The following is a 23,169-nucleotide window of genomic DNA, read 5'->3' as shown; positions in this document are numbered from 1 at the left end:
TAAACAAGCTATAAAGTTCTTCGGTTTAAGTATGTCCCATGAAATATGTGCTCCTTATTTATCTGAAATGCAAATTTAACTGCACATCCCATATTTTATTTTTAAATATGTTTTTATTGATTTTTTTTTTTTTTTAGAGAGAGGGGGAGAGTAGAAATATTGATGAGGGAGAAACATCAATCAGCTGCCTCCTGTACGCCTCCTACTGGGGATCAAGCCTGCAACCCAGGCATGTGTCCTGATTGAGAATCAAACCAGGACCTCTCAGTCCATGGGACAATGCTCAATCCACCGAGCCACACTGACCGGCCGGGCACAACCTATATTTTATCTGGCAATCCTACAAATTGCAGTCAAGGCTGGAGTTAAACAAATCATTAGCATCTCAACTTTGTAAAAAATCTACAAGCAACTGAGGGTCAAAAGTCTTCTCTGGGAATCATTGAAACTGAGCGACACCAGCTCTGCTACTCCCAATTATCTATCATACATCGTGTCCACTCCCATCTCCACCCTATAGATTTATGAAAACTGTTGGGAGATTTTGTGAATATGGAATTATCAGCCTAGGGAGAGAGTACTTTTTACAACCACCACGAAACCAAATTGGGGGGGCCTCTCCTTCCCTCGGCTGGATGAGTTGGTGATGCACCCAAGTTGCTGACACCCCCTCTGGATCTATCAGACAGCGGAGCATTTTTGTCATGACAAAGATTCTTGAATCTCCTAGGACACAAGTAAACACTTCAGAAGGTACGGGGGCCCAGGAAGGGGATTCGGAAGAGTCCTGAGAGAAGGTCGGAGCAGGCTGGCTTGCACCGCACTCAGTGCAGTGATGAGGTTCTAGTCGGGAGTCCAGAGAATTCACAAGGGAATCGCACCTGAGAGACAATATTTAGATGCCCATTACGCAGAGGGCAGCGATGCCCGTTGATGTTGAGCAGAGAAGGCTCAGCAGTCCAGAGAAACCTCTATCGGTCCCAGGTAAGTGAGAAGACCTAAGTCCTCTCTAACTCCCACTCCCGAATGGACTCAGCAGAGGAAGCCCCGTGACAAAAGGGAGGAAAGGGGAGAGCAGACCGTTCATCTTCCCCTTCCCAAGGGCCTCGGGCTGAAGCCTCACAAGTTCTGAGGGAATGAAGATGAGGCTTAGATTAGATGTGAGGCATAAACTACAGGTTGAATTAGACTGGGCTAAATTTTCCAATAGCTGAACGCAGTCAGAAAGCCTGGGAGTCACTCAAAAGGACATGAAAGATGACAAGGAAAATAAGATTTAACCAAACATGTTTGAAATAGTAATTGAAGAAAAATTGAACTGTTTCATGTTTGGACCCCATCGAGTTCAGACACCTCATTGGCCCTCAGCATACGCGGCCAGTACGTCAAGTCAGGCCACACGGGGGGTTACATCACAGAGCTCCTTAAAGCAAGGACCAGTCTCTGAAGGTAGGCTGCTCAGGTGGATCAAGTAGGCATAGATTTCAGTTGATAAATCAGGGCATCAATTAAATTGCTAGGCAACAAAGATCACACGTGTCAGGCCTCAGGGCAAGACCCTCAGTAATAAGGTCGAAGCTGGATTCAGCCACCAGTCTGCTTTTGGGTTTTGGTGATCCCAGGATCCAAGCACCCTGATGAGAAAAAGGGGCTTAGATTTGGAATTCTGCCCTTCAATCTAGTGTCTTTGACATGTTAAGGTCATAGCCCCTCAAGGAAAAGAGCACCGTTTCAAAACTAGTGAATGAAAATAGACCTCTTGGCGTTATTTGGGCTGAGACTCTGTGTCATAGGTAACAACAGCAGGACAGCCAACCATAGGCCTGAAGTTTTCTTTTGATAGCTACTCAGGCATCCTCTGGAGCCCTTAAAACGAAGGGCTCCTGGGTTCAGGAATCTCCACAGAAGTATCATAGTATGCCCGATCATATCGCAAAATTACTTGTTTCTTTTAACTATGAACCCTTCCTATTTAAATTGCGCTTTTGAGTTTAGTCCTGTTTATTTATATTCACAATGTAGCTTAGCCCTCCATGCATTAAGTATATTTCAGGAGTAGCTCAAATATTAAGTGGCATTTATCCCCCGGGAAAAAAAAGATGTGTCTGTAAAATGACTGAGGAATCATGATCTTTTCTTCTTGTTGTTTTTACTATTTGATATGCATTCAGAAATAACAATATATACTTCAAAGCACTATATATAATGTAAATCTATAATACAATACAAACAAACCCAGAACTGTGGTTTCACTGGTTAATGAGACAAGATTTGATCTTCTTAGGGAGTTTGTCAAGTAAAGTTCAACACTTAAAATACTGAACCCTGCTGAAAATTTCTATTTGGTTTGTTGAATTTTTTTTAATGAAAAATGGAAAACCAATAAAATATGCCCACAAAAAAAGTTAAAGTAGCAAAAGAGAGGGAAAAAAACAAATTGCAGAAGGCAGAAGAACATATGCTAGTTCTCAGAGTGTTCAATAGGGGCAGAAGCAAGGATCTGTTTGTCTTCATAGTAAGTACATGGGGGCTTGGCAGAGTATTACCAAGTTCCTGCCACATGATACCCTCAGTCCAATTCACCAACACTGAAGATATGTGTGGTAGACATAGCAGACAGATTTCTGAGATGATCCCCGAGATTCCTGCCCCCTACCGTGTGAGCCCTCTGTAATCTCTCTCTTTGAGTGTGGGCCACATGCAAATATGATAAAATAGGCCCTCCCTTTATTAGATTATGTTTCATGGCACAGCTTTAAGAAAGGGACATTATCCTGGGTGAGCCTGACTAATCAGGTGAGCCCTTAAAAATGACTATGCTTTCCTGGTAAAAGAGATGTATGCGAGGTGTTTCCAGTGCCGGCCTTGAAGACAGCAGGGATATGTGGCAATGAATGGAGTTGACGACAACTACAAGAAATTGAATGCTAACAATACCCATGTGAACATGGAAGTGGATTCTTCCCCAGAGCTTCCAGAAACACAGACATGTAGCCCAGCCAAACCCTGATTTTAGCCTGTGAGACCTTGAGCAGAGAGGGACTCTATTAACCCTGCCTGGACTCTGACAAAACGTCCGCTACTTTAAGCCAGTACGTTTGTGGTCACTGTGATCAGCAGTAGAAAACTAATACAGAGGACAATGGTTATCGCTTAAAAATGGGTTAGCAGAAAGGAGATGATCGTTGAATTAACCTTACAAAAGTATGTCCACGGATATCATAACCCCAGCCTAGTTATTAAAAGAACATTATATAACTCAAATTGAGGTATATACCCCTGCGAAATACCTAATCAACACCCCTCAAAATTGTCAAGATCAAGAGAAATAAGGAAAGAATTGTCACAGAACCGAGGATACTAAGGAGACATACGAGTTAATGTTATCTGGTATCCTGGATGAAATCGCAGAATGGAAGAAAGACATGAGCAGAAAAACTGAATAAAGGCTAGGGTTTTGTTTTAAAATAAATAGCTAAATAAAGTAATAGTATCTGCAAAGTATCATAGATACATATTGTGTAAATGGATTAAATAGTGAGCATGTGAAGTTCAAATATGTATTTCATTTTATATACAATAAATGTTTTCATTTTGATCATATACTAATTTGGTAAAATATTAGAAAAAATGGTCTTCAGTCACTATTTTTTTTAAAAAAGCAAGTGTATCATGCAAAAAAAAAGTGTAGCTCTGGCATACTGACCTTTTCTTTATGGCCCTGGTGGATCCCCAAGGTCAGCCTAAAGCAAAAATAAGACGTGTAATATCCTAAGGCTTTGTTATACTAGTCCATCGCTGACATGGGTCAGGACGTACTGAGAAGATTCTAAGATGCCATCCTCTAATGTGAGTTTCTGATACTTAAGAGATCACTAGAGAACTCACAAGTTTAAAGTTTCTCTTCCAGAATGTTTAATGTGCTTCTTAAAGGTGAACTCAAAGATTTACCTGCAGAGGGGATAGAGATCAGGCCCAGGATCCAGCAGCAGCCAGCATGACACTATTAACATCAAATGCAATACATTCCTTATAATGCTTTAATTATCAGTGCTAATAGAAGAAGCACAGGGTAATAAATTCAGAATTTAGCTGGCAAAGGAAAGCTAGTTTTCATGTTTCATTTTTAAATGCATAATATTCCTATTTAAGTGCCCTTGCATGTTCTTCCAGACTACTCCTTGCTATCTTCTACAAAGCTCTGATTGAAGCAAAGAAAAGGAAAGAAAGAAGACCACTAGGTTTTAATTCTTTTTTGGCTTCAATTATTTACTGTCGACACTCAGAGCAGAAGATCACAGAATGTAGACATACCGCCCCTTTTGTCTTAAGATAATGATAATTTTGTCTGATTTTTTAGCTATTTGTCCATTTGAGAATATGTATACATGATATGTTTACAACACATTTTCTGATATATTATCTCATTTTTTTACTCAGAACAAGCTTCTCCAAGAGATAGAAAGGATAAAAATTATATTCCCTCTATACAGATAGAGAAATTGAGGCTGGGACAACAGAGTAAACTGCAAATGGATTTGAATGAGATATTTCGATCTCTGGTCCAATGCTGCTTTGTAAGTAAAAGTGTCATTGGCCTCTTTCATTTCCCTCGTTTGCCGTCCACACCCATACTCAGTAGGGACTACATGTCATTGCTGAACCCTGGCTACTGAGGTTCTCCAAATTCCGACCTTCCTGCTACTGTCTTCCTTGAACCTCGCAGTACTTTTCTCTCTTTCCTAAACAAAACTTCAAAATCCTGCTCAAGCGCTGTTCCCATAGTGAAGCCCTCTGATTTGTCCCCGGTAAGGCCAAACACATGCATAACTGGAGTGCCACCCGGCCCTGGACCTCACACACAGGGCCGAAAGTTTAGACTTTGACATTGTCTCTGGGTGAGGTTACATGGACAGTCGCACAGAGACATTCCTAAAACTTTAAACTTGGTCCGGCTGGTGTGGCTCAGTGGTTGAATGCTGACCCATACACCAAGAGATTGCCGGTTCGATTCCTGGTCATGGCACATGCCCAGGTTGTGGGCTCAATTCCTAATGGGGGGCATGCAGGAGGTGGCCAATCGATGTTCCTATCTCTCTCTCCCTCTCCCTTCCTCTCTCTCTAAAATCAATAAAGGAAAAAAAACTTTAAAAAAACAACAAAAAACTTTAAACTTGTACCCAAACCCTAACCATATCACCTATGTATGTTGTACCAACAACTTGTACTTTTATAAATACTATAATTGCCAGTTGAATGACATAATTATACTTCATTGTAATTTTAAGTGGCAATTTGTTTCAAATAAACATTTGAAATTTACCACAATTTTTAAAATCCTGTTTCTATATTACTTCATTTATTTTCACTAATCATAGAGCTTCAACATTTGCAGTATTTAATGGTATATCTCAAATTCCAGGAGGTCCCCTTTCCAAGGAGATTTATATCACCATAAATGGAAAGATGAATAAACAATGGATAAATGCATATTCAGAAATGTACATACCTTGTTCTAAGTGACTTACCAACCTTTTAAAATAAAGAGCTGCAATTGTGCCTACAGGCTCCCATCCTTAGTAACCATTTTAATAGAGGCATTGCTTTTAAAGGAATCACAACAGAAAATGAACAACAGATGTTGAGATGAGGTTGGTTGGTTAATTTCAGAGAACTATCTATTTCAAATATGAGTGAGCCCAATATAACTTGTTTGCAGAAAACAGGGAAAAAAAACAACACAAAGATTAGAGTTAATAAAGTGAACTTCAACAGATGAGCAAATTCAATTTCTTAGTATTTAGAGCAATTCAGACAACCATTTTGGGTCAATAACATCAATCCTTTTTCAACCCATTTCAAACACCCCCTCCTCAGAGACGGAATCCACAGTGTTCATCATTCGCACCCTCTGTTCCTGCCAAGCCGATCTCCAGGTAGTCACTTTTTTCTCATCCATCCCTTCCACAGTCTCTAGGAGGACCCACCTCCTAGAGACTCCCTTAAAGCTTTCACTCATGAAACATTTTGTCAGAGGGAGCATCACTTTCCTGATGTTATCCTAACAAATACGCCGTGATACGTGCAGTCACAGAAAAGCACCACGGCAGCCCCGAGACATGGTTGATCAACACCCAACAACAGAAACTCTAACCCCTGAGTCGGGGAACTGATATGTGTTCTGCACAGAACACCGCTTTGTTTTCCACTTCTGCCATCTGCCCGTTCCTATCCAGCGCTGCTCTTCGTGCTGGAAACTCCTTTCTCCGAAAATCAGCTGCAGGCATCACAGAACGAGAGCTCCCGAGTAAAAGTGTATTTCCATCCCCTCCCACCGTTTGTAACTGCAAACAATGTAGTTTTTAATTCTAAGTAATTTGTTTTTCTCCTTTTAATGAAGGAGCCATGCTAACTGCTCTGATTGGAAGGTTTTCCTTCCTGAGGAGCTATACAGCAACAATGAAAGTGGTCCCGTCTTAAATCCTACAGCCCAAAATATGTACAAGTGCCTGGAACCAAATTCTTCTAGCCCTATAAAAGCAAGTGTACTCTGCCCCTCTCTCTCTCTCTCTCTCTCTCTCTCTCTCTCTCTCTCACACACACACACACACACACACACACACATACACGCACACTCTCAGTTTTGAATTTACCTGAATCTTTTTGTGCAGAAACATAATATACAGGGTGGGGCAAAAGTAGGTTTAGAGTTGTTCATATGGAAAAATGCAATCATTAATCAATAATAATACAAGAATAAATTCTGTGTTTCAAATGTACTGTGTTTCAAATAAAGCCACTTTTGCCTCAGATCTCACTGTTCCTTTAATCAAGGAAGCTGGCTGAGAATATCAAAGTCAAAAGAGGACAAGACGTCATAGTTACATGTGGCCAAAGGTGATGCATACTGTGCAGGCCAGAGAGAAATTTTTGTACTGATCTGAAAGACTAATTTAGTAAGCAGATTCTCCCCAATGCCTTGAGAGCAGCTCATGAGAGCCCCATGGAAGCAATAGGGAGATAATTCTCCTCTTCACAGTGATGAGGAAATTAATGCCCAGGAAGGTTTATGGTTCAAGCAGGAATCTGGAACCTCGGTGCAATTTTCTATCTCTGGGGACTAACCTAAGTCAAGAATTCGTCTTTCTAAGAGGAAATTTAAATATGCAAAATATTTCAAATTACTCCCAAGCAATTGTTGATTCGGGTCATTACCACTCTTATTATTGTATTATATTTATTGATGGCAGACAACAGAAATGACAGAGAAACCAAAATGTCAGCCAAACAAAAGAAGGATGTGCGTTCATGACTGCGCTCCCATCTCATATTTAGAGGTTCAGAAGCTGAGCAAAAAAGCAAGCATGTACCTTAGGCTAAAAGCCATAGCAACAACACACATTTACAGATTACGAAAAGGGCAAAATGTTCAGAGTCTGCATTGTTCAGCACAAAGAATCCCCCAAAGCTTAGGAGACATGTCCTTTTAATGAGAAACAATAGTTTGCAGCCAGATGCTTCTCATCATTATGAACATTTTAGCACCAGAAAGAGGCACAAAAGGGGGCTATGAGCCTGGCGCTTTGAAAATAAAGGCCTCTATGGATAAGTGTACCTATTAATATAAATGGTTATGAATAGATTCAGCTTCTGCTCCAAGTCTGTCAATTAACAGCTATAAAGATAATATTTCCATACCATTCCAAGAAAAAACAAGACATCAAGCACATCCGGAGATGACCTAATTTTCTACTAACTGTGATCAGATCTGTTGCATGAATATAAATACAAAAAAATAAATCTCCCCTTGAAAATACTGACACACCTTAGCTTGCTTTTACACAAGACACAAAACAGCTAACATTATTCTGATTTGCAGCTGTTTTACTATTGAACAGGAGTCGTCTAAATATATTTCCATTTAATAATAGAAATGAGAGTATGTGTTTCATGGCAAAGTAGCCATGAAAGAAATATAAGTAAATGAATTAATGATATTATATTATATTGGTACTTTCTATTTTCATATTGACCTAAAGAAATGGCAGTTTAATTCATAGTTGATTATCCAAGAAATTTTACAAAGTAGCACTTAGTTACAATAGTACCTAAGAATTTGATGTCAGATGGCATGAGTTTACATTTCAGCTCCTTAGCTGCATGACTTGAGCGTGCTACTTAACTTCTCTAAATCTGTTTTCTCATCTGTGAAATGGGGGTGGTGAACAAAGTCCACATTATGGGGCTGTTGTGAGGATTAGATAAAATAACTCATATGAAAAATTTAGCACAGGCTCTGGCATTCGGGGTACCCTCAGTGTATGTCGATTATTTTTATTAACACCTATATTTTAAAGGCGTCTTAGGAAAATTTGAGAATTGTCAGCCAAGAATTCCACAAGCAATTTTACATTTGGGAATTGTAGTAGATATATGTCCATAATATTTTTTTTAATCAAATTCACTGTCTAAGCTCTTTTTCCATGGAGGTGCATTAATGCAAATTAAACACAATGGCTTTTCCCAGTTATAATTGGGCTGAAATGAGGTGGAAGGAACAGAAAGACAATTAACTTCAGCTCTTTTTTTTTTTTTGTAATCTCCAGCAGTTCGGAGTAGGTTTTAGTGCCTGATGGTTGTAGACTGTCAATGCTGCCAGGAGAAATTACTCAGAGACCTTCAAGGGGCTTTGTTTATCTCATTTTTCAATTAACCTCGTGTTTTAACTTCATCATAATGCCTATGCCAATTCACACCAAAGAACAAATAAAAAATCCCCCTTTGCTGTCATTGTTTCTTTGCCTCACAAATCAAGTTTTCTTTTTCTTTTTTAATGCATAAAGAAAATGCATGAAGAATGGAAATTTGAGATTGCAAAAGACCAGCAAGGTGGCAAATGATTTAATATAAATAAAGTTTTTGTGTTAACCTTTCCCCTTCCTGTTCTTTTTCTTGTTTCTTCACTGTGAGGCAACAGCAAAGTTGAGCACGGCTGAGAGCCAAGATCAAAGTGTGCTTGAAGACTGGGATTTTGTTACGGTCTTAGTTTGAGATTTCCAGGCCTATGTGGCTACATGTAAAACAAGAGGTCAAAATCCTTTTCTTCTCCCTTGAGAGTCAATGTCACTGGACTTACATCTAAATCTGGGCATCTCCTTCAAATGCGTGTGAATGGCACTGAAACACCTCCCCCTATTTTTATTAAGTCAATTGCAAGATATAAATAGCTTTCAGTTAAGTATGTTCAGATGTTTTCACATCAATTGAAATAACATTGAGATTTTAATTCTTAAACTAATAAAGTTTCATCCAAAAATATTAAAATCCACTTTTAAAAAGTGTGCAGAGCCCTGGCAGGTTTGGCTCAGCAGCTGGAGCAATGACCTGCGGACAGAAGAGTCGTGGGTTCAGGGACATGAGAGAGGCAACCAGTTGATGTGTCTCTTCGCATCAATGTTTTTCACTCCCTCCCTCCCTCCCTCTGTCTGAGGATGGATGGAAAAAATATCCTTCAGTGAGGAATTTTTTTTTTTACTGTTCAGGGACTATCAAATATAAACCTTGGGTGTGGCCAGTGTGGCTCAGTGGTTGAGCATCAACCCATGCACCAAGCGGTCACTGGTTTGATTCAAAGTCAGGGCACATGCCCAGGTTGTGGGCCCGATCCCCAGCGGGGGGCATGAAGGAGGCAGCCAATCAATGTTCTCTCATCAATGTTTCTCTCTCTCTCTCCCTCTCCCTTCCTCTCTAAAAAATCAATAAAAAATATTTTTAAAGAAATATATGAACCTTGGTATGTTTCTTATATTTGATAATCTTTTATAGGAGCACACAATAAATTTTGAATCCATACGACTCTGGTACCAGGTGTTAGGTAACCTACAGGTATTAAATGTCTGTAAGAGGTTGGTGTGGGGCTAGCCTGGTTATTCGCGAGCACTAAGAAAATGATAATGAAGAACACCACCAATCATGTAAATTGCAACATAAGGAAAATAAGTGTTAATATAAATCTTTCAATAATGAGTGTGTTCCCATACACAAGAATAAACTCAAACTGGATAAAAGATGTAAATGTGACTCATGAATCCATAAAAATCCTACAAGAAAATGTAGGCAACAAAATTTCAGACATACACAGCAGAATTTTCACTGATACATCACCTAAGGCAACAGAAACAAAGGAGAAAATGAACACATGGGACTACATCAAACTCAAAAGCTTCTGCACAGAGAAAGATACAATCATCAGCCCTGGCCGGTTCGGCTCAGCGGTTAGAGCGTCGGCCTGCGGTCCAGAGAGACCCGGGTTCGGTTCCCGCTAAGGGCATGTACCTCGGTTGCAGTTTGTCCCGGCCCTGGTTGGGTTGTGTGGGTGGCAGCCACTCGATGTGTTCCTTTCACATCGATGTTTCTCTCTCTCTTCCTCTCTTTCCCTTCCACTCTATCTGAACAAAAAAAAAAAAAATGGAAAAATGTCCTCAGGTGAGGATTACAAAAAAAAAAATTAAAAAAAAAGATACAATCATCAAAACGGAAAGGCTACTCACTGTATGGAAGAGCATCATTGCCAATGATACATCAGATAAGGGGTTAATTTTCAATATATATAGACTGCTCATACAACTCAACAAAAGGAAGACAAAGAACCCAATTAAAAAATGGGCAGAGGAAGTAAATAGATACCACTCCAAACAGGACATACAAATGGCTAGGAGACATATGAAGAAATGCTCAACATCACTAATCATCGGAGAGAGGCAAATTAAAACAACAATGAGGTATCACTTCACACCTGTCAGAATGGCCACCATCAACAAATCATCAAACAACAAGTGTTGGCGAGGGTGTGGAGAAAAGGGGACTCTGGTACACTGCTGGTGGGAATGCAGACTGGTGCAGCCACTATGGAAAACAATATGGTGTTACCTCAAAAAATTAATATTGAACTTCCATTTGACCCAGTGATCCCACTTCTAGGAATATACCCTAAGAAGCCTGAAACACCAATCAGAAAGAATATATGTACCTCCATGTTCATAGTAGCACTATTTACAATAGCTAAGATCTGGAAACAGCCCAAGTGTCCATCAGTAGACAAACAGATAAAAAAGCTGTGGTACATATACACAATGGAGTACTATGCAGCTGTAAGAAAGAAAGATCTCTTATCTTTTGAGATGACATGGAGGGACCTGGAGAGTATTATCCTAAGCGAAACAAGCCAAACAGAGAAAGACAAGTATCATATGATCTCACTCATTTGTGGGATATAATGAACATAACAGTCTGAGGAATGGGGTAGTCCCAGAGACATGGAAGTGGGGCACAGACTGACAATCCCCAGAAGAGGGGGTGGGGGGAGAGATAAACCACAGAACTTTTATGCATGTGTGCATGAACAACATGGACAACAAAGCTGGGGACAGGGCGGGGAGGGGGTAATCAGCAGGGGAAAATGGAGAAACATCTGTAACAAAAATAAATTAATTTTAAAAAATACTACTACAATTTTTTTTAAAATATGAGTGTGTTCAATAGAAGTCTGTATAGAAGCACTACACATGAGGAAAACAACATAAATGTGATTCAAATGGGTAAAAATAGAAATATGAGTCTGAAGGTGACTGAGCACGCGTGGCCAGACAAGTGCCATCATTTTCTTCTGAGAATAAATATTGTTGGGCCCAAGAAATTCCTTAGTTATTTGCAAGGCTCTTGCAATTAACTTCCTTTCTTCTTTTCTCTAGATTAAGAAATAGGATTGCATAGAAATTTCCCATAATTACTGAATTATAGACTTAATTCATACTTCCACTATACCAAGTCATCAGGTGACCTTAGCATTTCCTATAAACCAACCCTAAGCCCTGACCTGAATGGATCACATCTTCATACAAGAAGTGTAATCTAATGGCACTGCAATGCTTTTCATTTTGGGCATCAATACTAAGATTAACATTTCAATATTCTTGCTTTGTCATCACACATACTGTTAAAGTAAACGCTGATGTGATTTCAATAATCTTTTCCTTGGAAGACACTGAAAAAAACTTCAGTGAGTAACAGCTTTTGATCATGAAAATAGGGTGGGTTTGAGCTAGGTATGTTACCTACCAAACAAAACTCTCCATATCCTATTATTCATCCCTATGAGTCAGGCAGACAAGACTTTGATATTTTATTCTTCGAAAGAAAAATAAGTCATTGAAAAATCATCATAAATTTAAAATTATATGTAACTTCAAAAAACAACCAATAATTTAAAATATATAGTTTAATAAAGAAATTCTGTGAGAATCCAAGCACACTTTTTAAAAGTATAAAATGTTGAAAATATAACGCTAATTCAGAAAAATGTTCTGTACTCAAATGTAGCAAGCCTCTCGATTCTACACTTTAATGGATCTTGATTTGTGACAGCAGTAGACCCAAGGAAATTAATATAGCACTCTCTTTCATCCTTCTGGTGCTTACAAATTTTTTCCTAACTCACACAATCCAACTTTTAACTGGAGTACAGTAGAAGGACCTGCCAACTTCTGGGAAAAGTTGTCTGAGCATATGATGCTGTCACAAAGTATCCATTTTGTTCAAGACAGAGTGGCTGCCAAGGGATTATGAACTGTGCCCTCATCAATACTAGAGATCTCACTTTCCAGATCACTGGACCCAGAGATATAGCCCACAGAGCATGATGAGGGTGAGAAAATCTGACTCCAGAATATTCTTGTTGACATGAGATACTTCAGCATGAGAAAAGCCATCACCTCCATCACTTGTAAATGCAAAGCATGTAAAAGAATACCCTAAAATTAATGTTACATGTTGTTTTTTAATTGTACATGGAAAGTTGCCCAATCACAGAGAAATATCTTATGCTTCCCAATATTGTTCCATAGATATTTCAGCTATGTATATACCAACCAATGTTCTACATGTAGGAATCTGTGTTTATAAATCAAGAGTTAAACAAATGATTGAAAAACAAGTAGTGTCCTTTACTTTTTTCCAGAAAACATTTTGTCGTGAACAAAGCCAAAACTCTAAATAAATATTCCATAATCCAAACACAAATTCATTGATTTGTACAAAAGTATTTTTATTGGTTACACATGTTTCTAATTTTTCCATATACAAGTTAGTATTGAGCTTTCCAATGATAGTATTTGTTTCAATAAATATAATACTTTTGGTTAGTACCAATTTAAAAATTGGTTTCATACTCTATATACAAACATCCTTATTAAAATAAGATTTATGCTTCAATCATTCTCATGGGGCATTAAAGAAAGTAAAAAGAATGCCTGCAAATTAAAGATGTAATATCACAATCATTTTTAATAGGTCTTCCAAAAGAGTTATAGCATCACCTTCTAAAGCTTCCCCTTAATATATATTCATAGCAAGCCCAACATTATATAAGAATTATCATCATTTTAAAAAACAGAACAAGCCTGGCTGGTGTGGCTCAGTGGATTGAGCAGTTGTCCCATGGACTGAGAGGTCCCCTTTGATTCCCACACGCCTGGGTTGCGGGCTCAATCCCTAGTGGGGGGTGTGCAGAAAGCAGCTGATCAATGTTTCTCTTTCATATCAATGTTTCTATCTCTCTCTCTAAAAAAATCAATAAAAACATATATTTTTTTAATTGAGCAAAAGAGTAAGTTCATCAGCATTACCAGCATAAATGAGCAATGTAAATTCTTACAAAACTTTCATTGGAATTAAAATAGTTATGCATATGAAAACTGTTATTATAATTACATAAGTTAATTTTTCTTTTTAGTCAGAACCACAAATATAACATCGACTCTTGTGACGTAAGAGCCATAATAGGAATAAGAGGAACTCCTGGTGGCATTAATGAAGAATATTTTCTATGCCCGGCCAGTGTGCTTCAGTGGTTGAGTGTCGACCTAAACACCAAGAGGTCACTGGTTTGATTCCCGGTTGGGGCACATGCCCAGGTTGTGAGCCAAATCCCCAGTGGGGGCATGCAGGAGGTGGCCAATTAATGTTCTCTCTCATCGATGTTTCTATCTCCCTCTCTCCCTCACCCTTCCTCTCTCTAGAATCAATAAAGAAAAAATAATAATTTTAATAAAAAAGAATTCTTTTCCACTTAGTGCCATCTCATTTCTCAAGTCATTGACTTTTACAATATACATTTTATTTTTCCCAATTATACTAAACCTAATTTTATTTAAAAGAGAGTAAATAATAGATCAATAGGAGATAATCCATACATGTCAACCAATACCCAGGCTAGAGTCTCAGACAGATGTATAAGTGAATCCTTAGAGTGTACTGTGATCCCATAGATGGTAGAGGTCCACACAGGGCTTTTTAGACCTCAAAGAAGAAACAAATTCACCAGCAAGGGGCCAGGCTATCGGGAGAGCTGGGAAAACGTTAAAGGCCTGCACTCAACAAGGGGGTGAAAAAGGATTCTCCCCAGTAGAGCTGCCAACATCAGCTAGTCTATGGGACCCTCGGGGCTAAGAAACATTGTAATTTTATGTCCTAGAAATAATTTTTTTAAGTTTCTGATCATAATTATAAAATAGCATGGATTTACTATGTATTTTGTTTCAGAGACAGTCGAGTATGAAAATTATGAATTCTATAATCATGTATGTTGAGGCCCAAAAGAGTCCATTTGAGGAGCTTAAAAATGGAGAGTTTGTGTTCCAAAAGCAGGAATTATAAACAACAAAGTCTAAAGGTTTGGTGAGGGTGAGGGTGAGTGTGAGTGAGTGTGAGTATGTGTGTGTGTGTGTGTGAAGAAGGAGAGAAGATGAATCCCAGAGAGTGTGAAAATACAATTCAAAAGCAGAATCAATCATTAGGATGATGTTGCATATTAAGAGGCATTACAGGATAGAGAGGCAAGTAGGCATGGAGACAATGATGTGATCTCACTTTTTCTTTCAAACCTCACCTAAGGATATTTTTCCATTGACTTTTTTAGATAGAGTAGGAGTGAGTAGGGAGAGAGAGACAAGTTGTGAGAGAAACATGTCAATTGGTTGCCTTCCACACGTCCTGGATCAAACCCTTAACCGAGGTAGGGTCTTGACCAGGAATTGAACCCACAACCCTTTGGTGCAAAGGCCAATGCTCTAACTGCTGAGCCAAACTGTCCAGGGCTGATCTCATTTTTCTTATTGGGCCTTTAAAAGTCTTGTAAGAGCCTCAAGTTGCAGAACCCAGCACCAGCAGAGATGCAAGAGGTCACCATCCTAATGACTGTCTCAATTTGTGTGTGGGCAGCTGTCCGTGGTCTTTGTTAGGACTTTAGAGAAAATGTAGGTGATGAGATGCCATAGAAATTTTGTATCCCTAAGTGTAGGTATTTAGTCATATGCTACATTTTAAGTAAACATTATATTAAAGTATTAGTCAAAAATATGTTCTCTTCAATATTAATTCCAAGTTCCCACTAACCTTAAAGTAGAATTAGGTATAGCACAACAGTCCTGAGAGAATTAATCATTTCTTTATCACTAGTCAGGGACCATTTTCCCAAGTGCCAAGTCTTGCCCTCTAATCAGTCACTGCTGCCTTCTGTGGATCCTTGGTTGGGTGCCCGAGCCCTCTCTGACCTCAGCAGAACGAGTTGGCAGCAGTGCAGTGCAGACTGTCCTTGAAGACCACCTGGGAGACTCAGATTGTGCCCAGTGTGGCAGCCTGTCGACAACGTGCTGCTGCCAGTGTGGAGCAGGGAACACCTGTGCATCAGTCTGCACTGGCCACTCTCCACTCCCAAGGATCCTGCAAGATAAGGTCAAGTCTTTTTGCAATAATACTTTAGGAATAGGTATTTTTGTTGTTCCCACTGAACCACTTTGTACAGAGTTAGGACTTGCAAAATGGGTGAAGGGAATCAGAAATTAGAGAGTATAAACAAAAAATATATAAAATAAAATTAAGAAATTAGGGGTGAGTCAAGTTTCCTTTAATTCCCAAAGTGTCATTATATAAATAGGATTCAATTCTCTGACCGTATAACAAGAATATCCCTCTTGCTATAAAGGTGCCACAAACACACAGTTCACGCGCGTGTGCACGGGTACACACACACCACACAGACTATTTATCTTGTAGTATATCTGGTACAATTAAACTAAGACTCAACAACAAATCCCACAAATAATTGGTGGAGTTTTCAGTTTCTACTTGGCACTGTACTGAATGCTGAGGCTCCAGGCACAATCTCTGCCTCCAAGGAACTCACAGTCTCAAGGGAAAGACAACATACAACTTCTTATATGTAATGCATGTAGAGCAGATATGGTAACACTTATCTATAAAATTATTTTTTCTAAAATCACACTTTTAAAAGATCGATCAAGTAAGACCTTACATCTATAAGCAAATATAGTTCATAAATAGAAGATATGCCCGACTGGTGAGGCTCAGTGGTTGAGCATCAACCCATGCACCAAGAGGTCGCTGGTTCGATTCCCAGTCAGGACACATGCCCAGGTTGTGGGCCTAATCCCCAGTGGGGGGCATGCCAGAAGTGGCCAATCAATGTTCTCTCTCACTGATGTTTCTGCCTCTCTCTTCCCCTCACTTTCTCTCTCTCTGAAATCAATAAAACAAATTTATTTTAGAGCAGACATTCATCCCCAGGCAACAGAAGCACAGACCAGCAGCTGAGACCCATCCCCAAAAGCTACAGCAAAAGCTGAGCAGGAGTTAAGCCACACCGGAAAGCAACACTCCCCAGCCGCCAGCGGCAGGACCTGGGGCTCCACGGAGGCCTGTGTGGTCCAGCAGCTCACAAGAACAGAGGGAAGTCAGAGCCCAAGAGAAACTGGTGCCATCTCGCAACCTTCCCACGGGACCTGCAGGGTGCAGGGGCACCAGAGAGGCCTGTGCGACCCAGTTGTGCACAAGATAGGCGTAAGGATGTGAAAATGGAGGTGGGGTGAGTGGAAGCTACACAGACGATCTCCCAGGACCAAAGGGGAATTACAAATAAATAAAGACAAATCTTCAGAAAAAAGCAACAGAAAAGCAGCAGGTCAGTACCATATAACCACGGACAATGGTAGGATCTCCAGAGGCATGAGAGGGTGGTGGGCTGGGAGCCCAGGGACAGCAGCAGTCTTAGCTGTGAGCAGCGCCCTTGGGGAATAAAGACCAAGCCTGCTCCACAGTGCAGAGAGCTGGGATAGAATGCTAAAATAGCCACAGCCACTCACCTGGGGGCACCAGACACAGGGAGGGCAGAATGGGCTGGAATTCTGTAGGGACACCAGGGATTTGGAGAGGGCACTCAGAGTTTTTGCTGAGTTGCGACCACAAAGGACGGTGGCCAGTGTGCTCCTTCCCAGAGCTATGGGGAAAAGCAGCAGCACCCCCACCTCAGAGATTCAGCCTTTCCCAGGTGAGGTAAATAAATGTAAATTGAGGCTCATTAACAACCAGCATCTATCCCACCCTCTGGAAATCCTCTTATGCAGAACACCAGGGCTATATTCCAAGGCACTGAGTAACTGAGACTACTAGCCTCCAAAAAAAAAGCTAGAGGATAACTGAAGCTTGCCTGGGTTTGCAAATCTACCCAGGAAAGTAAGACTTGACAGTGGGGTTTAATGTGGGCCCACCCAGGCACATCCAAACATGTAGAGAGAGTCACAAACAACAGAATGCCAACACCCACAGGGAAAATTCGGCAGGCTCCAAAATTCACTGAGGTAGCCAAAATGGTGAAACAAAGAAACAAATTCCAAATGAAAGTATAAGAGAACTCTATCAAAGATGAGATCAATGAAATGCAGCTAAGCAAATGAAGAGAGGTAGAGTTCTGAACCATGATCTTGAGGAAGCTCAACAGCATGAGTAAGGACATCAGCACCATGAGGAAAGATATAGAAACATTGAAAAACAAACAAGTGGAAATAAAGAATGACATAGCCCAAATTAACACTTTGGGTGGACTAAACAGCAGACTAGATGAAGCTGAGGACCAGATCAGTGAAGTAGAAGACAGGGTAGAAAAAAATCAATCAATCAGAAAACCAAAAGGAAAAAACAATTAAAAAACAGGACCACTGGAAACGTAATAACATTCACATTATAGGAGTCCCCAAAGAGGAAGAAAATGGGCAAGGGTTAGAAAATATATTTAAAGAAATAGTGACAGAAAACTTTCCTAACTTGGTGAAGGAAGAAGGCATTCAAGTTCAAGAAGTACAGAGAGCCCCAAGTAAGAAGAACCCAAACAGGCCCACATCAACACACATAGTAATTAAACTGCCGAAAATTAAAGACAAAGAGAGAATCCCAAAGGCAGCAAGAGATAAGCAACAGGTTACCTACAAAGGAAACCCCATAAGGCTCTCAGCTGACTTCTCAACAGAAACACTACAGGCCAGAAGGAAGTGGCATGAAGTAATCAAGGTTCTGAAAAACAAGGATCTGAATCCAAGGCTACTCCATCCAGCAAGGCTATCATTCAAAATGGAAGGTCAAATAAAGAGCTTTCCAGACAAAAAAAAAAAAGGCTAAGGGGATATATTAACACCAAACCAGCACTACAAGATATGCTAAACGGACTGCTGTAATTAGTAGAAGAAATAGGAAGAAAAATACAATCACACTAAACAGAAATGGTAATAAATAAGTACATATCAATTATCACCTTCAATGTGAATGGTTTGAATGCTCCGATAAAAAGACACAGACTAGCTGACAGGATAAGAAAGCATGACTCACATATATGTTGTTTACAAGAGACCCACATCACAACAAAAGACTCACATAGGTTGAAAGTGAAAGGATAGAAAAAAATCTTCCAAGCAAACAAAAATCAAAAAAAGCTAGGGTACAGAAAAAGACAAATACCACATGATCTCACTTATATACGGAATATAATGAACATAACAGTCTGAGGAATACAGTAGACCCAGACACATGGAAGTAGGGCACAGACTGACATCCCTCAGAAGAGGGGATGGGGGGGTGGGGGGGTGGGAAGAGATAAACCACAGAACTTATATGCATGTAGGCATGACCAATGGACATGGACAACTAAGCCGGGGACAGGGTGGAGGGGGGGTAGGGTGGTGGGTGCCAATGGGGTAAAAAGGTAAAATATCTGTAACAAAAAAATAAATAAAAATTCATAAAAAAAAAAAAAAAAAAAAAAAAAGCTAGGGTAGCAATACTCACATCTGATAAAGTAGATTTCAAAATGAAGGCCATAACTAGAGACAAAGAAGGCCACTACATAATATTGAAAGGATCTATCCAACAGGAAGATACAAGCTTGATAAACATATATGCAACCAATATAAGAGCACCAAAATATATTAAAAATCTTATGGAAGACTTTAAAGGAGAAATCGATAGCAATATACTCATAGCAGGGGACTTCAATACCCCGCTGACATCACTGTATAGATCATCTAGACACAAAATTAACAAGAAAACACAATCTCTAAATGAAGTGCTAGATCAAATGGATTTAATAGATATTTACAGAGAATTACACCCAAAAAGTGCAGAATTCACATACTTCTCAAGTGCACATGGGGCATTCTCAAAGATAAACCACATGCTAGGCACAAACTAAGTCTCTACAAGTTCAAGAAGATTGAAATCTTATCAAGCATCTTCTCAGATCACAATGGCATGCAACTAGAAATCAGTTACAACAAAAATATGCAAAGACATTTGAATACATTGAGGCTAAATAGCATGTTAATCAGCAATGAATGTTTTATCAAGGAGATCAAGGAAGAAATTAAAAACTTCCTAGAAACCAATAAAAATGAACACACAACACCACAAAATCTATGGGATGCAGCAAAAGCAGTTCTGAGAGGGAAGTTCATAGTACTACAGGCCTACATCAAGAAACAAGAAAAATGTCTAATAGAATATCTAACCTCACAACTTAAAGAACTAGAAAGTAAACCAAAAGAAAACCCCAGAGCAAGTAGAAGGAAGGAAATAGTAAAGATCAGAGCAGAAATGAATGACATGGAGACCAGAAAAAAATTCAAAGGATCAATGAAACAAAGAGCTGGTTCTTTGAAAAGATAAACGAGATTGATGGACCATTAGCTAGACTCCCCAAGAAACAAAGGGAGAGAACCCAATACACAAAATCAGAAATGAAAGAGAAGAAATAATAACTGATACCACAAAAATACAAAGGATTGTTAACAAATATTATGAACAACTATACAGCAACGAATTCAACAATCTAAGCGAAATGGACAAATTTCTAGAAACACATAGTCTCCCAAAACTAGACGAGAAGGGATAGAAAACTTGAACAGACCCATAACAACAAAAGAAATTGAAGATGTAATCAAGACTCTCTCAGCAAACAAAAGCCCAGGCCTGAATGGCTTCAGGGGGTAATTTTACCGAACATTCAAAGAAGAACTAATACCCATTCTCAAACTATTTCAAACAATTCAAGAAGAAGGCAGACTTCCAAACTCGTTTATGAAGCCAGCATAATTCTAATTCCAAAACCAGAAAAAGAAACTACAAAATAAGAAAACTACAGGCCAATAACCCTGATGAATATAGATGCCAAAATCCCGATGAACATAGATGCCAAAATCCGGAACAAAATACTAGCAAATCGAATCCAGCAATACATCAAAAAAGTTATTCACCATGACCAAGTGCGATTCATCCCAGGGATGCAAGGCTGGTACAATATATGCAAATCAATAAATGTGATACAACACATAAACAAAAGGAAAGATAAAAATCATGATCATATCAATAGATGCTGAGAAAGCATTTGACAAAATCCAGCACCCATTTCTGATAAAAATGCTCAGCAATCTGGGAATAGAGGGATCATTTCTCAACATAATAGAGGCCATATATGAAAGACCTACAGCCAACATCATACTCAATGGGCAAAAAATAAAGCATTTCCCTTAAGGACAGCAACAAGCCAAGGATGCCCCTTTCACCATTCTTATTTAACATAATACTGGAAGTCTTAGCCACAGCAATCAGACAGGAAGAAAAGATAAAAGGGATCCAAATTGGAAAGGAGGAAGTGAAACTGTCATTATTCACAGATGACATGATACTATACGTAGAAAACCCCAAAGACTCCATCAAATATTTACTAGACTTAATAAATGAATTTGGCAAAATAGCAGAATACGATATTAACATCAAGAAATCGACAGCATTCTTATATACCAATGATGAACTCGCAGAAAGAGAAACTAAAAAAACAATCCCATTTACCATTGCAGCAAAACAATTAAAATACCTAGGAATAAACTTAACCAAAGAAATAAAGGACCTATTCACAGAAAACTACAGGTCATTGAAAAAAGAAATAAAGGAAGATATAAAATAGTGAAAGCATATACCTTATACATGGATTGGAAGAATTATCATTATTAAAATGTGCATCCTACCCAAAGCAATATAGACTCAATGCAATCCCCATCAAAATACCAATGACATACTTCACAGAACCAGAACAAATACTTTAAAAGTTTATATGGAACCAAAAAAGACCTCAAATAGCCATAGCAATCTTGAAAAAAAAAGAACAAAGTTGGAGAGATCACATTACCAGATTTCAGGTTATACTACAAAGCCACTGTAATCAAAACAGCCTGGTATTGGCAAAAGAACAGGCAGATAGATCAATGAAATAGAATAGAGAACCCAGAAATGGACCCAAGACAATATACTCCATTAATATTTGACAACAGTGGCAAGAGCATACAGTGGAGTAAAGACGGCCTCTTTAATAAATGGTGTTGGAAACATTGGACATCTACATGTAAAAAAATAAAACTAGACCATCAACTTACACCATACACAAGAATAAACTCAAAATGGATAAAAGATTTAAATGTGACTCCTGAATCCATAAAAATCTTAGAAGTAAATGTAGGCAACAAAATTTCAGACATCATACGCAGCAGAATTTTCACTGATACATCACCTAAGGCAAAATGAACACATGGGACTACATCAAACTCAAAAGTTTCTGTACCACAAAAGAAACAATCACAAAATGAAAAGGCAACCCACTCTATGGGAGAGCATAATTGCCAATGATACATCAAATAAGGGGTTAATTTCCAAAATATATAGAGGGCTCGTACAACTCAACAAAAGGAAGACAAAGAACCCAATTAAAAAATGGGCAGAGGAAGTAAATAGACACCGCTCCAAACAGGACATACAAATGGCTAAGAGACATATGAAGAAATGCTCAACATCACTAATCATCGGAGAGATGCAAATTAAAACAACAATGAGGTATCACCTCACACCTGTCAGAATGGCCGCCATCAACAAATCATCAAACAACAAGTATTGGTGAGGGTGTGGAGAAAAGGGGACTCTAGTACACTGCTGGTGGGAATGCAGACTGGTGCAGCCACTATGGAAAACAATATGGTGTTACCCCCAAAAATTAAAAATAGAACTTCCATTTGACCCAGTGATCCCACTTCTAGGAATACACCTTAAGAAGCCTGAAACACCAATCTTAAAGAATATATGTACCCCAATGTTTGTAGCACTATTTACAATAGCTAAGATCTGAAAACAGCCCAAATGTCCCTCAGTAGACGAATGGATAAAAAAGCAGTGGTACATATACACAATGGAGTACTATGCAGCTGTAAGAAAGAAAGATCCTTTATCCTTTGAGATGACATGGAGGGACCTGGAGAGTATTATCCTAAGCGAAACAAGCCAGAGAAAGACAAGTATCATATGATCTCACTTATTTGTGGAATATAATGAACATAACAGTCTGAGGAATGGGGTAGTCCCAGAGACGTGGAAGTGGGGCACAGACTGACAATCCCCAGAAGAGTGGGTGGTGGGGGAGAGATAAACCACAAAACTTATATGCATGTGTACATGAACAATGAGCATGGACAACAAAGCTGGGGACAGGGCGGGGAGGGAGGGAAAGGGGGAATCAGTGGGGGGAAAAGGAGAAACCTCTGTAACAAAAATTAATTAATTAAAAATTTATTTTAATTTCTTAAAATAAATAGAAGATGCTTCTGTTTTTCTAAACCTGGTCCAAAACTCAGCTTTCTTACTTTTTACTTGCTGTTTGGCTTAATGCGAGATTAATACTTCAATTTTCACAACATCTGGAAAGTATTAATTTCTTGAAGATAATTTACA

The 23,169-nt window shown here is 39.1% G+C and overlaps 1 pseudogene; it reads left to right on the top strand.

Moving 5' to 3' along the window:
* The first annotated feature begins 923 nt into the window (after nucleotides 1–923).
* LOC118620363 overlaps nucleotides 924–23,169 on the top strand; it is a 53,335-nt pseudogene continuing 31,089 nt past the window's right edge.

Source organism: Molossus molossus, unplaced genomic scaffold (genome assembly GCF_014108415.1).
Source record: "Molossus molossus isolate mMolMol1 unplaced genomic scaffold, mMolMol1.p scaffold_m16_p_7, whole genome shotgun sequence".
NCBI lineage: Eukaryota > Metazoa > Chordata > Mammalia > Chiroptera > Molossidae > Molossus > Molossus molossus.
This window is presented reverse-complemented; position numbering and strand designations above follow the sequence as displayed.